Genomic DNA, 13824 nt, shown 5'->3' with positions numbered 1-13824 from the left:
TATTAACCTTTATTTAAGCAGGGGAACCCATTAGGACCAGGGTCTGTTTTCACATAGCGCCATTGAAACAATAATTCAAGCATGATAATTTCAATACAATACTACACAATTACAATCTCTACATTGCAAATGTATTATGTTACATTCAAAAGGGAGCAATAGATTCAAATTTTAACAGGTGCAGTCCTCATGTATCATCTAATGCTAAAATGTATTTGTGATATCTTCTAAAAGTCTAATGCAATGTGGACTCAACTCATGAGAGGTCAAGCACCTGTTTTTGACCTTAACTGTAAACAGCTCAGTACACTTCTGTTGTCTCTTGCCTTGATATAAATCAATATTTCATATGATTGATTTTCAGCAACCTTGGCAGACCGTAGTTCACAGGGCCACATCCACACAGAAGTGGAATTCAGAGTTTCTATCTTTTTTTCCCAATACGTTTTTCCAACATGCCGCTGCAATATGTATGCTTCATGCGTTACGTCTTGATACATTGGACACAGTGCCTTCAGAAAGTATTCATATCCCTTTACTTACTGAACGTTTTGTTGTGATACAGCCTGAAATCAAACTGGATTAAGTAGTTATTGTTTTTCTGACCAATCTACAAACAATACCCCGTAATGTGTCACGCCCTGGCCTTATTATTCTTTGTTTTCTTGATTATTTTAGTTAGGTCAGGGTGTGACATGGGTAATGTTTATGTTTTGTTGGTTTTTGATGTTTATTTGGTAAAGGGGTTATTACATTTACATTTAACATTTAAGTCATTTAGCAGACGCTCTTATCCAGAGCGACTTACAACTTGGAAAGTTCATACATATTCATCCTGGTCCCCCCGTGGGAATTGAACCCACAACCCTGGCGTTACAAGCGCCATGCTCTACCAACTGAGCCACACGGGACCACACGGGGTTATGGGGTGTAAAATATGGTTTTGTGTTTAGTGTAGATGTCTAGCGTTGTCTATGTTGGTGAGTGATCTAGAAGAGTCTATGGTTACCTGAATGAGTTCCCAATTAGAGACAGCTGATGTCGGTTGTCTCTGATTGGGAGCCTTATTTAGGGTAGCCATAGGCTCTCATTAATGGTGGGTAATTGTCTATGTAAGAACGTTAGTAGCCTGTATGTTTGTGCACAACGTTTGTAGCTTCACGGTCGTTTTGTTGTTTTGTTGTTTTGTTAAAGTGTTTTTGTGTCGTGTTCATCTTCGTGTTATAATAAAAGAAGATGGCATATTTTCCAACTGCTGCATTTTGGTCCGTTAATCCGCCACACGATCGTGACAGAATTACCCACCATAGGACCAAGCGGCATGGAAGGCGGCAACAGGACATACCTACACAGGATCTCTGGAGTTGGGAGGAGGAATTGGAAGAAGATCCATGGGCACAACCTGGAGAATATCGCCTCCCTCGTGAAGAGCTGGAGGCAGCGAAAGCCGAGAGGAGGCGATATGAGGAGGCAGCACGGAGACAAGGCTGGAGACCCGTGAGTACAACCCAAAAATTTATTGGGGGGGGCCTTAAAGGGAGTGTGGCGAAGTCAGGTAGGAAACCTGCGCCTACTCCCTGTACTTACCGTGGAGAGCGAGAGTACGGGCAGACACCGTGTTACGCAGTAGAGCGCACGGTGTCTCCTGTACGCGTGCATAGCCCGGTTCGGTACATTGCAGCTCCACGTATCGGCCGGGCTAGACTGAGCGTTGAGCCATATGTCATGAAGCCGGCCCAACGCATCTGGTCACCAGTGCGTCTCCTCGGGCCGGCGTACATGGCACCAGCCTTACGCATGGTGTCCCCGGTTCGCCTACATAGGCCGGTGCGGGTTATTCCACCTCCCCGCACTGGTCAGGCGACGGGGAGCAGAGAACCAGGTAAGGTTGGGCAGGCTCGGCGTTCAAGGGAGCCAGTACGCCTGCACGGTCCGGTATTTCCGGCGCCACCTCCCCGCCCCAACCCAGTACCACCAGTGCCTCCTCCACGCACTAGCTATATGGTGCGTGTCTCCAGCCCTTTACCACCAGTGTCTAAACCACGCACCAAGCCTCCTGTGTGTCCCCAGAGTCCTGTGCGTCCTGTTGCTGCTCCCCGCACTAGCCCTGAGATGCGTGTCCCCAGCCCGGTGCCACCAGTCCCGGCACCACGCACCAGGCCTACAGTGCGCCTCAGCCGGCAGGAATCTGCCGTCTGCACAGCATTGACTGAACTGCTCGTCTCCCCAGCGCCATCTGAGCCATCCGTCTCCCCAGCGCCATCTGAGCCATCCGTCTCCCCAGCGCCATCTGAGCCATCCGTCTGCAATGAGCCTGCAAAGCCGCCCGTCTGCCATGAGCCTGCAAAGCCGCCCGTCTGCCATGAGCCCACTGAGCCGTCCGCCAGACAGGAGCCGCTAGAGCCGTCCGTCAGACAGGATCTGCCAGAGCCGCCAACCAGACAGGATCTGCCAGAGCCGCCAACCAGACAGGATCTGCCAGAGCCGCCAACCAGACAGGATCTGCCAGAGCCGCCAGCCAGCCATGAGCAGCCAGATCCGTCAGCTAGCCATGAGCAGCCAGATCCGTCAGCTAGCCATGAGCAGCCAGATCCGTCAGCTAGCCATGAGCAGCCAGATCCGTCAGCTAGCCATGAGCAGCCAGATCCGTCAGCTAGCCATGAGCAGCCAGATCCGTCAGCTAGCCATGAGCAGCCAGATCCGTCAGCTAGCCATGAGCAGCCAGATCCGTCAGCTAGCCATGAGCAGCCAGATCCGTCAGCCAGCCATGAGCAGCCAGATCCGTCAGCCAGCCATGAGCAGCCAGATCCGTCAGCCAGCCATGAGCAGCCAGATCCGTCAGCCAGCCATGAGCAGCCAGATCAGTTAGCCAGCCATGAGCAGCCAGATCTGTCAGCCAGCCATGGGCTGTCCCTCAGTCCGGAGCTGCAGTCCCTCAGTCCGGAGCTGCAGTCCCTCAGTCCGGAGCTGCCATTCCTCAGTCCGGAGCTGCCCCTTACCCTGGAGCTGCCCCTTACCCTGGAGCTGCCCCTTACCCTGGAGCTGCCCCTTACCCTGGAGCTGCCCCTTCCCCTGGTGCTGCCCCTTACCCTGGTGCTGCCCCTTACCCTGGTGCTGCCCCTTACCCTGGTACTGCCCCTGACCCTAGTACTGCCCCTGATCCTGGTACTGCCCCTGACCCTGGTACTGCCTCTTACCCTGGTACTGCCCCTTAGTCTGGAACTGCCCCTGAATGCAATGGGGTTAATGTGGAGGGGGGTCGTTTGGAGGAGGCCTAGGAGGTGGTTAGGTACTGTGGTGACGTGGGGACTACGACCAGAGCCGGAGCCGCCACCGTGGAGGGGAGCACACCCAGACCCTCCCCTAGACTGTGTATGGTGCGCCCGGAGTTCGCGCCTCAAGGGGGGGGTTATGTCACGCCCTGGCCTTATTATTCTTTGTTTTCTTGATTATTTTAGTTAGGTCAGGGTGTGACATGGGTAATGTTTATGTTTTGTTGGTTTTTGATGTTTATTTGGTAAAGGGGTTATGGGGTGTAAAATATGGTTTTGTGTTTAGTGTAGATGTCTAGCGTTGTCTATGTTGGTGAGTGATCTAGAAGAGTCTATGGTTACCTGAATGAGTTCCCAATTAGAGACAGCTGATGTCGGTTGTCTCTGATTGGGAGCCTTATTTAGGGTAGCCATAGGCTCTCATTAATGGTGGGTAATTGTCTATGTAAGAACGTTAGTAGCCTGTATGTTTGTGCACAACGTTTGTAGCTTCACGGTCGTTTTGTTGTTTTGTTGTTTTGTTAAAGTGTTTTTGTGTCGTGTTCATCTTCGTGTTATAATAAAAGAAGATGGCATATTTTCCAACTGCTGCATTTTGGTCCGTTAATCCGCCACACGATCGTGACATAATGACACAGTGAAAACATGTTCTAAGAATAAAAAAAAAGATTGACAATGAAATACAGAAATATATAATTTACTTAAGTATTCACACCCTTGAGTTAATAGATGTTAGGCAGTGATTACAGCTGTGAGTCTTTCTGGGTACGTCTCTAAGAGCTTTGCAGACCTGGATTGTACAATATTTGCAGATGATTATTTTTTTAATTCTTAAAACTCTGTCAAGTTGGTTGTTTAGCAAGCCGATTTTAAAACTGTAACTAGGCCACTCAGGATCATTAAATATCGTCTCGATAAGCAACTCCACTGTATATTTGGCCTTGTGTTTTAGGTTATTGTCCTGTCTGTTGGCAAAGTAGACTGAACCATGTTTTCTTTTAAGATTTAAACTGTGCTTACCTCCATTCCGTTAAAAAAAAATCCTAAATAGCTCCATAGTCCTTGCCAGCGACAAGCATACCCATAACTTGATGCAGCCACCACCATGCTTGGAAATATGAAGAGTGGTACTCAGTGTTGTGTTGTGTTGGATTTGCCCCAAACATAATGCTGTGTTTTCAGTACAAAAAGTTATTTACTTTGCCATTTTTTGTTTCAGTTTAACTTATTGCAAACAGGATGCATGTGTTGGAATATTTTTAATCTGGACAGGCTTCCCTCTTTTCAAGCTATTATTTAGGTTAATATTGTGGAGTAAGTACCGTATTGTTGATCCATCCTCAGTTTTCTCCCATTACAGCCATTAAAGGGATGCTTCGGAATTTTGGCAATGAGGCACTTTATCTATGGGTATCTACTAACATGCTAGCATATACCCATAGACTTCCAGTCATTGTGCTAATGCTAGTTAGCACTGACTCACAAAACTACCTCTAACTTCCTTCATACTGGCCACAAAGACATAAAAATTGTATCCACAAGATCATCAGACTCTGGGGAAGTAGATCAAGTTTCTCATTGACAAAATCCCAAAGTATCCCTTTTAACTCTGTAACTGTCTTAATCCTTGTGTTGTCTTAAGGGTAAAACATTACCCGCCACTATGTTTAACTATGTTAAGGATTCGCCCCTTTAAAAAAATCACCTGAAATGCCATAGTCAATTCTAACTGCCTGTAGCTCAGGCCCTGAAGCAAGGATATGCATATTCTTGGTACCATTTGAAAGGAAACACTTTGATGTTTGTGTAAATGTGAAAGGAATGTAGGAGAATATAACACAATAGATCTGGTAAAAGATAATACAAAGAAAAAAACAACCGTTCTTTTGTAAAACATTTTAACCATCATATTTGAAATGCAAGAGAAAGGCCATAATGTATTATTCCAGCCAGCAGTGTATGTGCAAAGTTTAACATTGTTCCAATGAACCATTGCATTTCTGTTAAAAAATATTGTATCAAGACTGCCCAAATATGCCAAATATGTTTATGAATAACTTTTTATGTTCGAAATTGTGCACACTCCTCGAATAATAGCCTGGTATTTTTTCACTGTAGTAGCTACTGTGAATTGGACAGTGCAGTTAGATTCACAAGAATTTAAGCTTTTTGCAAATATCAGACATGTCTATGTCCTGGGAAATATTCTTGTTACTTACAACCTTGTGCTAATCGCATTAGCCTACGTTAGCTCAATCTTCCCGTGGAAGGGACACTGATCCCGAAGAAGTTTTAACAGCAGAGAAAACCCCCTAAATGTACTTTTTTAAAGTTGAAATTTGATGACTCTTTTCCTAGAGTGACCCCAAAATTTGAAAAAGTGAAACATCGCCTTTTGTTCATATTTCCATGAAAGCTGTACACCACCAGGGTACAAAGATTGTCTTATGGTCATTTTTGACGCAGACGTTATAAAATCACTTACAGTTGAAGTTGGAAGTTTACATACACTTAGGTTGCTGTCATTAAAACTCATTTTTCAACCACTCCACACATTTTTTGTTAATAAACTATAGTCAAATCAAATCAAATTGTATTTGATACACATGGTTAGCAGATGTTAATGCGAGTGTAGTGAAATGCTTGTGCTTCTAGTTCCGACAATGCAGTAATAACCAACGAGTAATCTAACCTAACAATTCCACAACTACTACCTTATACACACAAGTGTAAAGGGATAAAGAATATGTACATAAAGATATATGAATGAGTGATGTTACAGAACGACATAGGCAAGATGCAGTAGATGGTATCGAGTACAGTATATACATATGAGATGAGTAATGTAGGGTAAGTAAACATAAAAGTGCCATAGTTTTGGCAAGTCGGTTAGGACATCTACTTTGTGCATGACACAAGTACATTTTCCAAAAATTGTTTACAGACAGATTATTTCACTTATAAATCACTGTATCACAATTCTAGTGGGTCAGAACTTTACATACACTAAGTTGACTGCCTTTAAACAGCTTGGAAAATTCCAGAAAATGATCTCATAGGTTTAGAAGCTTCTGTTAGGCTAATTGATATCATTTGAGTCAATTGGAGGTGTACCTGTGGATGTATTTCAAGGCCTACCTTCAAACTCAGTGCCTCTTTGCTTGACATCACGGGAAAATCAAAAGAAATCAGCCAAGACCTCAGAAGAAAAATTGTAGACCTCCACAAGTCTGGTTCATCCTTGGGAGCAATTTCCAAATGCCTGAAGGTACCACGTTCATCTGTACAAACAATAGTACGCAAGTATAAACACCATGGGACCACACAACTGTCATACCGCTCAGGAAAGAGATGCATTCTGTCTCCTAGAAATGAACGTACTTCGGTGCGAGAAATGCAAATCAATCACAGAACAACAGCAAAAGACCTTGTGAAGATGCTGGATGAGTCCTATACGAGTCCTATATCAACACAACCTGAAAGGCCGCTCAGCAAGAATGAAGCCACTGCTCCAAAACCGCCATAAAAAAGCCAGACTACGGTTTGCAACTGCACATGGAGACGAAGATTGTACTTTCTGGATAATTGTCCTCTGGTCTGATGAAACATAAAAATAACTTTTTTCAATAATGACCATCGTATATTTGGAAGAAAAAGGGGGAGGCTTGCAAGCTGAAGAACACCATCACAACCGTGAAGCACGGGGGTGGCAGCATCATGTTGTGGGGCTGCTTTGCTGCAGGAGGGACTGGTGCACTTCACAAAATACATGGCATCATGAGGCAGGAATATTATGTGGATATATTGAAGCAACATCTCAAGACATCAGTCAGGAAGTTAAAGCTTGGTCACAAATGGGTCTTCCAAATGGACAATGACCCCAAGCATACTTACAAAGTTGTGGCAAAATGTCTTAAGGACAACAAAGTCAAGGTATTTGAGTGTCCATCACAACGCCCTGAGCTCAACTCTATAGAAAATGTATGGGCAGAACTGAAAAAGCATGTAAGAGCAAGGAGGCCTACAACCTGACTCAGTTACACCAGCTCTGTCAGGAGGAATGGGCCAAAATTCACCCAATTTATTGTGGGAAGCTTGTGGAAGGCTACCCGAAACGTTTGACCCATGTTAAACAATTTAAAGCCAATGCTACCAAATACTAATTGAATGTATGTAAACTTCTGACTGACTGGGAATGTGATGAAAGAAATAAAAGCTGAAATCAATCATTGTCTCTACTATTATTCTGACATTTCAGATTCTTAAAATGAAGTGGTGATCCTAACTGACCTAAGACAGGGAATTTTTACTTGGAATAAATGTAATGAATTGTGAAAAACTGAGTTTAAATATATTTGGCTATAAGGTGTATATAAACTTCCGACTTCCACTGTACGTCCTTGAACAGCCTAGTCAGCTTGCAGGTGCCCGGCACACCACAAGCAGTTGCTAGAGCGCAATGAGCCATTGAAAGCCCCAAACTCTCCCCTAAGCCGGACAGTGCTGGACCAATTGTGCACCGTTCTATGGGGCTCCCAGTTACGGCCGGATGTAACACAGCCTGGGTTCGAGCCCCAGGCTGTAGTGGTGTCTTAGACCGCTGCGCCACTTGGTATGTACAGTAACTGATATGATACAAAAGAGGAACAGATACAAGCAAATTACTATTTTATTAAGAAACATATTTCCTCACCAAGTGATACATTTCTGCAGTAAATAACTCCAAGAATGGTTATAAAAAGTGGTAACTTATTCATAAATGATACGTCAAGTCCCACTTTAGAATAGGATAGATGATGATAACTCATTCATAAATCATTAGACGGTAGTAAGGCGTTAGTAATAAGGTTTTACCTCTCTATACACTAGAAAAAAAGAGTTACCAAAGGGTTCTTCGGCTGTTCCCAAAGAAGAATGCTTTCTAGTTCCAGGTAGAACTCTTTTGGTTCCAGGTAGAACCCTTTAGGGTTCCAAGTATATCCCACTGTAGAAAGGGTTCTAAAATGAACCTGAAAGGGTTATACCTGACAGCAAAAGGGTTCTGCCAGGAACCAAAAGGTTTCTACCGTGAACCCCAAAACGTTTATTCAGAGGGTTCTCCTATGGGGACAGTTGAAGAACCCGTTTAGGTTCAAGACAGTACTTTGTTTTCAGTGTGCTGCGCTAAATCTTTCTTAGAGCTCTCTGCAAAAAAAAGCTCAAGGTAGACGCAATAACCTTACATTCCTGGTATTCACTACCCTGTTCATGTATTCATGTATTCAAGTAGAGGGGTGGAGAGATTATTCTCACACAATCTTATTTTCTGGGTGGGAAACGACAGTATTGTTTCCTTTGACACTTACCAATAGTGGATGCTTACAATTTTCACTAGCACCTTTGAATTACAAGTCACAACCCTACACATCTTAAAGGGTCATATGTGGAGCTCTGAGCTTTGTCATTTTGGTAGTTCAGTGACATCAGGTCATGGAGTCATAGAGAGATATGGTATGATAAGTGAAGCCATGTCAGGCAGCATATTCAACTCATGAAGATTTTTTTTTTTTCGTATTGGCCCCCTAAAATGCCGACCATTTCTGCCAACATGCTTAATGAAAAGAAGACTGGTGTTGGATATGTGGTTAGATCTATCAGATCTGACCCCAGATCAAGATCGATCAGCATCACGCTAACAATTGAAACAAAGTGAGAATGAAGGCATCCCGCTGTGTAATGTAGAGCACTATTATTGTAATGGACGTAGATGTACATAACACAAATTGTCAATGGGCATTTTTTACACATGTCCATGTAAGTGATCATGTCTTTACCACAAGCACTCAATCATTCTAATCACGTTGCTTTAAATGTTAAACATGGTCTTAGACTGATGAACTCTCCATAAACCCAGAGAGGGAAGACTGACTGGGGCCGTTACATCATAGGCATGGCCTCCTCAACTCGTTTGCTCAAATAAAGTCACATTTACTAGGGGAAATAAATGATTCTTCTGTCGCTGCCCCATCAGTGTGCATACAAATCAAAGGCTGAACGTGTGAGTCTAATTGTCCCACATGAGCCTGCAGTCGCTGAGCACGTTTGACAGATCTAGACCCTCACACCGCAGAGGCTGTTTTGGTAGAGTTACCTTTGTCTCAGCACGCAAGTGTCTTCAGGTTTGGCTAAGGTACTTGCGTGCTGGGGATTCAGATACATAAATTCAAAAGAACATTTGTGAATTTTGGTCAGTTAGTTACATTTTCTGGATTTTCTGGATATTCAACAGTTTTTTTCAATAATGTCTATTAATTATGATAAATATGAATAAGATTCTACTCATGAGGCCACTAGGTCATTTGACTGCAATAAAGTGGTACGACATACTTTCTCTGAGGACCATGACTTGTTGCACCCGTATCAGAGATACTTTTCCTAAAGGTTCAATGCAGCCATTTTTATCTCAACATCAAATCATTTCTGGGTAACAATTAAGTACCTTACTGTGATTATTTTAAATTAAAATGGTTTAAAAAATAAACCAAAATGACTTCTTAGGAAAGGGACATTTCTTAAGCAAGAATTTTGATAGGACTGTATGGGACTGGTCTGAGTGGGGAGCTGTTATTGGCTGGAACTCAATCGTATTGGTCTTTTAACTAATTTACCGCCTGCTGATGCCATCCCACCAAAACAGGCTGACATTTCAGGCGGTCTTTTCAAACAGCTCTTACACTTAAAGGGCACTACCATCATTTTCATAATTTCGCAGAATTATTCCAACCTCATAGTGTGGAAGTATACTGTATATAAAACGCAGGAAAATACCTTCTTTGATGGGACTGGGCCTTTGATGACCTTTGCGATTTGGATAATAGGAAAATATTTCAGACACAATGGCCTTATGGGCTTAGCTTGTAATATCTCTCCAGTGGTGACAAGCTCTACAGCCAGAAAAGGCTTGGCCATTTTCACGTCAGCTTAATGTGAGTAACCTTCAACCTCCAACTTTAAAATCCTCTGCAGTAAGATGACCTTGGATTGCTATTGAACGAGATAATGATAATAGTGCAATATCATTATCTCTGTATCATTACCTGTTAGGAATCTACGAATCTTATTTTGTTGTGTGTGTTTCAAGTTTCAAGTGTTAATGTCATGAGCACAAGCACAGTGAAATGCCTTTCTTGCAAACTTTAAACCCAACAATGCAGTGATCAATATCAATAGTAAATTTTTTTACAAAAGGTAGAATAAACACACAAGAAATAAACATATGAAATTAAAAGAACATGAGAAAGTAAGAACATATATACAGGGTCAGTTACAATACCATATGAACATTGTGCAGGGATACTGGAATGATAGAGGTAGAAATGTGTGCATACATTTCAGTATCTCAATGCATTACAGTATCTCACATGCGTCATTTCAATTCTCAAAGACGTCAATTCAACTCACAATGCCCCTTACCTTCTATCAAAACAGTTCATGTACTAGTTTCAACCTAGAATCCTATTTTCAAGGTGAACGTAATATTTCTGAGTGTTAGAGAGGGAAGAAAAAATGTATATCTGAGACACATAAAAGCTTTTTGCAGATAACTGAAAGGGCAATGTTGTTTTGTACATCATTCACAACATCACTATGGGGATAATCCTGACTCGTCCATTATTATCAAATGTGAGAGGGTGGAAATGTAGTTTTATATAAATAAAAACAACTTATTGTAATGCTAAAAATGAAAAGCCATTTTCCAGGTCATACACATTTCAGACATGCCATTCTGTATACCTCTGGTGGACAAGAATATGACAAAGGTTCTCCCAAAGGATACATCATAACAAGGAACTCAATTCTGGAGTGGGAATATCCCATAGGGAAACTAGTAAATTCAAGTTAAGACGTGTAAAAAAGTAGTTAGCCTACCATCACATGCCACGCAAAAACTAACATTTCACCGTCAACAACAAAGAGTTGACATTTTCACGCCTAACATCAAAGTGGAGGAACGCCCTCAATCTATGGAACAGGTCTTTGAAGTGAAGAGTGGTTGCTTGAAGAGCATGATATGATAGGCCTGACAACAATCCAGACTTCTTACCTGGACAGAAAGGAGCAAATGCCGAGGTCAATAGCTATGTCACACTTCATTTGTGTCACTATCGCATTGAGGTGCACTCTACCTGATCCACTGAAATTAGTCTCAAGTCTCTCGTCCATGGCGGTAGTGTACCAGTTTAGAGATACAACATTGTTCCGACTGAGTAAAAGCGATTTGACTGCGGGTAGAATTTTTCTCTCATGACAACTAGGGTTTAATAGGGTAATCGGTGGGTAATGTCAAAGAGTGCAATTAATTATGTGGCACCTTTCTTCCTTAACTATGCTACTTGCATTGTATATTAGGTAGGATAGATGCTTACAATGACTTCCTTGGTTCACTTGAGGGTAGGATTCATGTAGACTGAATTCAGATATATTGAAGGATGGTTAGCTGGTTGACTATATGCCATTCCTCAGAAGAACTGAGGGGCATTGGGACTTGAATGTGCTCTGTTTAATTTACTGCTGTAAATTGTTATTTTCGAGCATCCGTTTTGATGCTGCTGAACAGAGGTAGACCCCTCTTGGCTTCTGCAGTCATTGTTTACTGTTTGAGCTACCTCCAAGGCTCCCGACTGAGAGCTGTGCAACCTGCAGCCAAGTCCAACAGCCAAGGGTTGATCATCTCCCCTTTTGACCATTTGTTTCACCGCTGGGTGTCGTCTCCTTAGGGAACACCCCACCGGCACAAAGGGCATGTTTCTACTTCCACAATGACACTTGCCTTCATCTTCATCTGTTGTGACCCGTTTCCTGTGGCTAGGGTCTTACTCAACCTCCCCTCTTTCATACTCTACCAAGCAACCAATTCGGAATATCGCTGGGCTTCCTATGTTGTATTTACCATACGAATGGCTCTCTGAGAACCAAACCCTGTTTCAAAACTGGTCAGCGCTAATGCTAACCAGACTTAGCAGCAATTAGCTTCTTTGTTCTTTTTTGACAGTCTTCAACATAGCATGTACATGTACAGTATGTACAAAATGCTGCTAGCGGAATGCTAGTCACTTTTACAGTGTAGGAAAACCACAACGGTACCCCAATCTGAAATGCTTGGAACTTGGGCCGTGTGGTGCAATCAGTAGAGTACACACGTTTCTCTCTGTTTCATCATTCTGTCCATCTTTGATCCTTTACTTGGTCATGGGAAGACACATGATTCCCTTGGTTAAGGAAAATAACAGACAATTTATCTCTTGTGTATATCATGACGGTATCAAAGAACTCTGCATAATAATAAAGGCATATAATATCCATACTAACGTACTGAAGTTAATTGCGATAGACCTCTGTGGAAATGTCAAACTAATAACAGATCTGAATTGATTGATGTATCCCAGGAACATGTCAGCCATTACATGACTGGAGAATATTGCAGGTTGTCGTTTAGCCTGCCTTTTTCAGGCATGATTTAAATATGGTCTCTGTGCCATTTGTGGAAATGGCAGCAGATTAGGCTTTATGTATTTAATTAAATGGAATCAAAAGGTCAATGAGTGTGACAATGGAGAATTGGATAGAACAGTGTAGCTCAATTCATGCTGAATAAAATATCAAGGTGAAAATCTAACTCTTATACAATTAAAACTATAATTGAAGATAGCAATATTAAGTTGTTGTAGGAAACTGAAAAGACTGACTTTTATTGAGCAATTAAATTCTTCTGGAGTCGATTGACGATTGAACATGTTCAGTCAAAAAGAAGAGGACTCCAAATAACTTTCCCTGTTTCTAAACAAAATCATGATTCTTCTATCAAATACCCTCAAATTGGCCTAAATGTCTGTTGTACAGGTGTGTCCAAACGTCTTTAATCATAACGAGCAAAGGTTAAGTATGCGGCAGTGGTGTGGTGTGATATCTTCCAACATCTATCAATGGTGGACACAGCGCCAGTCAGGATTTTCAGTGCCCATTGAGTGTGTTCCAAACAGTCACGAGGTAACGCTGCTTTTGAGACATCAGATAAAAGATGATAGATCGTCAGAGTGGCAAGGAAGTTGAAAGAGTCTTCAGAGGTGTAAGAATAACTAGGGGTACGAAACTACGGTATTTGGTGCAGTGCCTTATGTGCAGTATATCAATACAAAAGTTCCCTGAGACTCATCAAAAGACATCCTGCCACGGTGTACTCCACTCTTCCCATATCAACTTTAGTTTTGTTTGTTTGTTTGCTTTTGGGAGGAAAATGGAGCCCAACGGGTTTGGTATAAACTGGCAAATCACCATCTTCAACGGTACAGATCAACAGTACCAGTTTGCCTGCCAAAACAAACAAAACGCATGCTTTCACAATACAAGGCCAAAACTAGAGGCCAGAAACAGATCAAATAAATGTTATGGTAAAAATAACAACTACAACAGCTATTGGGGCTATTCTTCACCATTCAATAGTTCTTAGTGGCTTGAATACTGAATGAGTGGAGAAGCCAAACTGCATATGCCGAGCTGTGGAGACGCATGGACA

The 13824-nt window shown here is 42.5% G+C and overlaps 1 non-coding gene across 1 annotated transcript; it reads right to left on the bottom strand.

Annotated features, from left to right (window-relative positions):
* Positions 1-836: 836 nt before the first annotated feature.
* On the bottom strand, positions 837-913 carry trnat-ugu (transfer RNA threonine (anticodon UGU)). Its single transcript has one exon. It is a non-coding gene; the product is annotated as a tRNA-Thr (tRNA).
* Between the last annotated feature and the right edge of the window lie 12911 nt (positions 914-13824).

Source organism: Salvelinus fontinalis, chromosome 7, assembly GCF_029448725.1.
Source record: "Salvelinus fontinalis isolate EN_2023a chromosome 7, ASM2944872v1, whole genome shotgun sequence".
In the NCBI taxonomy this organism is placed as follows: Eukaryota; Metazoa; Chordata; class Actinopteri; order Salmoniformes; family Salmonidae; genus Salvelinus; species Salvelinus fontinalis.
This window is presented reverse-complemented; position numbering and strand designations above follow the sequence as displayed.